At 39.8% G+C, this 5436-nt stretch overlaps 1 non-coding gene across 1 annotated transcript; it reads left to right on the plus strand.

Moving 5' to 3' along the window:
* The first annotated feature begins 284 nt into the window (after nucleotides 1-284).
* Nucleotides 285-359, plus strand: Trnat-ugu (transfer RNA threonine (anticodon UGU)). The gene has a single exon. It is a non-coding gene; the product is annotated as a tRNA-Thr (tRNA).
* The last annotated feature ends 5077 nt before the right edge of the window (nucleotides 360-5436 follow it).

The following is a 5436-nucleotide window of genomic DNA, read 5'->3' on the forward strand; positions in this document are numbered from 1 at the left end:
TCTAGAAGAGCTGCAAGGTCGTCAGTGGCGCCTGTTCTTTCTAGAACAGTTACTATCTTCATATCTATGGTTAAACGTCACCCAGCCATTGACCTTCGTCTGTGCGAATGCGCACAGGCTACCGGAAATCTTACGGGAATCGTCACCTTAGTGTGAGCCAGTAATGAGTGGATGGACAAATACCTAATAAGTACATTACGTAATCGGATTGTGGGCGGTTCGGGGTGTGAGTCTCACGGGAAGCGTGCGAGGGATAAATTCCTGCAGTCGTGCTGTTCATTTGTGCCCTCGATAGCTCAGATGGATTGAGCGTCTGCCTTGTAAGCAGGAGATCCTGGGTTCGAGTCCCAGTAGCGGCACACTTTTCAGCTGTCCCCATCGAAGTATATCAACAACACCTGTCGGCAGCTGAGGGTTTCAATTAATTATCAGTTGTGTAGGTGATTCGATGAACCCTTTGCCAGGCACTTAAATGTGTTTTGCAGGGTATCCATATAGATGTAGATGATAACTCGTCCCGTGTCGCACGTGCTCAAAAGGATTCATACTGCAGAATGCATGCAAACATACTCACCGAAAATACGGACGAATATCAAGTGCAGGCTGCCGAGTGCTGCATATCCAGCTTAGACAGATCGGCTTCTCCTGCCAAGAAGAACAGGAAGTTGCTGTCTAGGAACAATCAGAGGTAGAGGAAGGGCTGATAAATACTCCTTGAATTGCAGACTAAACGTAAATAACGAAAATACATTTTTGGTAAAAATTGGTCAAAACATAATCGTTTGCCCTCCGTATTGGATTAGCTGTTTTGAATATTGAAAATCTGACTTCAGATTCGTTTTCAGCGACATTAAGAATATATGTGTAACACTCAGTTCATGCAAATCGAAGTAATAATATAACTAAATGTTTTCCCTAAACTTTGAACACTTTTTTTTTCGAGTAACGATTTTCTCAGAACGGCATGCAGCATAAATTAAAAGTGGTTCGATCTCTTAACTTCTACCTCTGACCCCTAAAAGTAAACACTTTTCTTAGGAACTTATAGCTATAATATGACATTTGTTAATATTAACTAATTTTTGTGTAGGCATAAGGAGTGAAACAAACCCCTCAAAATCGAACTCAAAGTTCGAATTAGCACTGTATCGTTAAATTTAAGGTTGTTTCATTGCGGTTAGGTATACGCTCCCATTAATTTTATGTATTATCGACTGATGTTATCCATTTTCAAGTTCAGAGAAATAATGTAGTATCAACTGATGTTACCCATTTTTGAATTCAGGTAACATCTGAGGTGCCACACTGCACGCACTCTGCGTACTCCAGTCTCGCAAGCCCTTGATCAAATCATAATTACGGGCGCCATTTTTTATTGAAAATCTAAAATTAAGCTCATAGTATTGTCACTCGTAATTCCCAAACAGATCGTTCGAATGTATTTTCATTGTCTCAAAAAAAATTTCAAATTTACCCTTTTTTGCTCATTTGTATGAGAACCTGGCCGTAACGCCGGAATATAGTCACTAGATTTTTTTTCAGAGACGCTGTACGTTCGCGAGAAGACTTTCGTTCTGCGCGTGTCGAAGGACATTCCTCAGATATTACTGTGTGTGTGCTACTCAGTCGTGCCATTTAAGTGTACATCTTTGCATAGTTTTCCTTTCACGATGTAAACAGTGTTCCGCTCAGTTGCCAACTGGCCAGTGAGTGGTTCCGAAGGTGTCGGATGTGCGGTGCGTTCGGTCTGCTAGGACAACAGCAGACTGGCGTGGTGCGATGGCAGAAGCAGACACTGAGGGAGCTAGCTGCTGGGACGCCAGCGAACAATTTATGCCAAGTAAGACGAAGAGGACTATTCTAAAATTACGAGCCGTCTAAAAAGTGTTTACCATTGGTAAATCTTGCTGTTGAGTCTGACAAAACTGACAGTTTTTCCTAGAGATACAGGAAATCCCCCCACCCCCACTCAATGAATATTTGGTTGTGATGACAGGCCGATTGGTAGTGTAGCCCGAGATCTAAGTTAGGTTGGAAGGTGGTAATTTGATTGAGAGTTGTTTACGCCAACGATTATGAATGCCGACTAAACGTTGTGCGAGCAGATTGCCCTGTAGCGTAGCCTAGTGTTTCCGTCCGCGCCACATTTAACACACTTTCTCTAACTGTGTACAAAAGTCTCACAACAGCCACGATAACTACGTTTCTGGTGGGGGGAGGGTAGAGTCCACTATGTAACTTTCACGGCAAATTTTAGTAACCGCATAAACTAACCGAAATAGAAGCGTCATTTTAACTATATTTCCTTTTGTGGGAAAATAATGGTTCTCCTCTTTTGGCAGCAACTGTAATATGTAGGCGACTTATTAGTTTTTTTTAAACTCTGAATCATGATCTCAATAGACGCAGTGCTTTTTTTACGTTACTTGATTTGTGGTCTATAGTAAACAATGCAACGAATTGGTAAATTCTTTGAAGTTTGACGTGTGTTACATAGCCGACGTCTGCAATGTTCGTAAGGCCAAGTTTGCATATATTCGGTGTCTGTTTTTTTGGCCATGTACTGTATAATTAAGGGGAGGAGGATTATGTTCAAGGAGCAGTGCATCAGCAGTCTATGGAGAAATTGAGAATTTGGATCTAACGAACGGCATGCTCGGGCAGTTCGTGATATTCTGTTGACCACTGTGTAATTCGGACACAGTGATCATTGCCTCTCCCTAGTAACCAGGGGACTCGGGTGCTAATCCTGGTCTGGCACAAATTTTCGACAGTGCCCATTGACTAAAGTCTGTGCCCATTGTCAGCTAATATCATTGTTTCGGTGTTAAATAGTATTTTGTTCGCGATACGTGGTTTAGCTTTTTCATGGATAACAGCTTTGAAAAGCGTACAGGTTATATTGATATTCGCTCGTCGTTAGTCCAAGGCAACTATAGCGATTTATAAACACAGTTGTAGTTCGTATTAAGCCCACATACGTAATTGTGTCCTGTGTTTCTTTACCAAGAACTACTCCGTAAGTAATTCCCCTGTAGTGGTATTTTGTTATAGTATTTTGTTTAAATATTTATAGACTGCAGGCTTGGATGAAATATGAAACACATGTCCGAAGTTCCTGTTGATATTGCAGATACTGTTTCATCCGTACTAGGGGCCAAAACATTTCATCAAATACAGAAGGACACAATTTGTCTCGAGATTTAGCAATTTTTCGTAATAGAGGCCTTGCGTCGATATGTTTTTCTCTAATTCTTGTTTGGACTTAATCTTAAAACACACTAACTCTTCCACCACTTATTCGATATGTGTTTTCATCCCTTTCGTAGCCTAGAGTTCCTAAACGGTCGATAATATTAATAATTTCCTTTCTCAATTTTATTTTCTGTAAAATCTCCTGTTTATGGTTATTGCTAACATGTTTCACGTTCTCACTTTTATTATTTTTATTTTTCTAGTTTTGTGCCTTGTAGCCAAATTTTCTTTGAATCTGGTTTTCAATTCTGAAATAGTAACAGTTGAAGGTCAAGAGAAGATTGCGGTCTATTTGAGGAGAGTGGCTTGGAGATTTTTTATAACAGACGTATACAGGTCATGGGGATCCTTACCTATATACATTTACTTCGAGTGTGATGTAGCCCATTCTCTTGTCATGATCTCGGCTGTATCGTAGCACATTGTCTCGGTTAGGTTGGAGATTTCTGTTGAGAGTTGCCGAAGTCAACGAAAGTGATTACAAAGTAAACACTGTGCTAACAGAACGATCTGTAGCGTAGTCCAACACGTTCTTTCTGTCCTTTTAAAGCCTCTTTTAATTAAAAATAACTAAAGCTGCAAGATACAATCACAAAAACTGTATTACGTAATAGAGTAATCCCAGACTATTGTTGTGTAAGTTGTGTGCGTACACTATTTTTTTTGTCAGTGAATATACACTTTTTTACTCATTTGCTGGGTTTCAGTTTTCCCCGTTTTCTGGCAAAAAACCTTTTCCTGTGAAGGGCCCATTAGCTTGTCGGTTATATTTGTGACATTCTCGACGGTCAGTAATTTCGTGATAGTCCATCCACCGGCGTCATTGTTAACATCGGATATAGATTTAAGTATTAGGAAGGCTAATATGAAGCTAATGCATGAGTAGGTCTAATAATTAATAAAAATAGGAATGCGGGTAAGCTACTACATACAGCATAGTGAACGCATTGTTGTGGCCAAGATAGCCACGAATCCCACGCCTACCAAAGTCGTAAAAGTAGTCTTCAGATGATGAAGAAATTGATGGAATGTGTGATGAGATAAAAGAAATCATTCAGATAGTGATGGGAGATGAAAATTTAATATTAATGGGTGACTGGAATTCGACAGTAGGAAATGGAAGAAAAGGAAACCTAGTAGGTGAATATGGAATGGGGGTAAAAAATTAAAGAGGAAGCCGCCTGGTAGGCTTTTGCCCAGAGCATAACTTAATCATAACTAACACTTGGTTCAAAAATCATGAAAGAAGGTTGTATACGTGGAAGAGACCTGGAGATACTGCAATATTTCATATAGATTATATAATGGTAAGACAGAGATTTAGGAACCATATTTTAAATTGTATGACATTTCCAGGGGCAAATGTGAACTCTGATCACAATATATTGATTATGAACTGTAGATTAAAACTGAAGAAACTGGAAAAAGTTGGGAATTTAAGGAGATGGGACCTGAAAGAACTGACAGAATCAGAAGTTGTACAGTGTTTCAGGAAGAGCATTAGGGAACGATCTACAGAAATGGGGGAACGTAATACAGTATGATGGGGGATCTGAGTGGTGTACTGTCAAGGGGGAGGGGGTTCCTCAGGGATCAGTGTTGGGGCCGCTGTAGTTCCTTATTTATATAAATGATATGCCCTCAAGTATTACGGGTAACTCTAAAATATTTTTGTTTGCTGATGACACTAGCTTGGTAGTAAAGGATGTTGTGTGCAACATTGACTCCGTTTCAAGTAGTGCAGTACATGACCTCAGTCAATGGCTTGTAGAAAATAAACTAACGTTAAATCACAGTAAGATTCAGTTTTTACAGTTTCTAACACACAATTCAACAAAACCTGACGTTTTAATATCACAGCATAGGCATATGATTAGTGAAACTGAACGGTTCAAATTCCTAGGTGTTCAAATAAATAGTAAGGTGTTGTGGAAAGCCCACGTTCAGGATCTTGTTCAAAGACTTAATACTGCCATTTTCACTATTCGAACGGTACCGAAAGTGAGTGATACTTCGCCAAGTAAATTGGTCTACTTTGCTTATTTCCATTCACTTATGTCGTATGGTATTATGTTTTTGGGTAACTCTTCCCATTCTAGAACGATATTTTTGGCTCAGAAACGAGAGGTTCGGGCAAAAAGTGGTGTGAGTTCACGAACCTCTTGTGGACCTCTGTTCAGG

This window comes from Schistocerca gregaria, unplaced genomic scaffold, assembly GCF_023897955.1.
Source record: "Schistocerca gregaria isolate iqSchGreg1 unplaced genomic scaffold, iqSchGreg1.2 ptg000099l, whole genome shotgun sequence".
NCBI classification, from domain to species: Eukaryota; Metazoa; Arthropoda; class Insecta; order Orthoptera; family Acrididae; genus Schistocerca; species Schistocerca gregaria.